The following is a 638-nucleotide window of genomic DNA, read 5'->3' as shown; positions in this document are numbered from 1 at the left end:
GCCCAGCCCGCCGGCCGCGCGCCCAGCCGCACGCCTGCACGCCGGAGCAAACTTTCACCGGAGGGAGCGCCCGTACCTGGGCAGCAGCATCCTTGGGGCTCCTGCGGGCGCCCCGGCCAGGCCCGAGCCGCGAGGCCCGGAGGAAGGGCAGGGAAGAGGGAGGAGGCGCAGGAGAGGGGGCAGTTCCTCGGCTCTCAGCCTCCTCGCAGCTCCTCCTGCCCGAGCCGGCAAGTGAAGTCACAGGGCCGGGCGGTGACATCAGCTGAGCCTCTGACATCACAGCCCTGCTGGATCTCACCTCTGCTGGGTGGAGATGGAGGAGCGCAGGGGAGGGCGGGGAGGCCGGAGCACGGTCCCTGGGGGCCCTCAACTGAGGAGGGCGCCTGCCCGAGTGGGGACAGAGGAGGGGCCGCAGCATCTCCCGGACTGTGTTTTATCTCTGTAGATGGGGGCGATCATGTGTCTGTCTATAACTGGCCCCAGTGAATGGCTTCAACGGGCGCTCCCACCACGGGGCCCGGGGCAGCTCACCGCTGTCTGGGGGCCACGGGGTGACGGCCAGGGCACCGCTCCCTGAGCACCTACTGTGCACTGGAGACCGAGGCCCCCCCACCCCTGCCACCACCCCGTGGCGACCC

Source organism: Condylura cristata, unplaced genomic scaffold (genome assembly GCF_000260355.1).
Source record: "Condylura cristata isolate star-nosed mole 26May11 unplaced genomic scaffold, ConCri1.0 scaffold00004, whole genome shotgun sequence".
Lineage (NCBI taxonomy): Eukaryota > Metazoa > Chordata > Mammalia > Eulipotyphla > Talpidae > Condylura > Condylura cristata.
Note: the sequence above shows the minus strand (reverse complement) of the source record.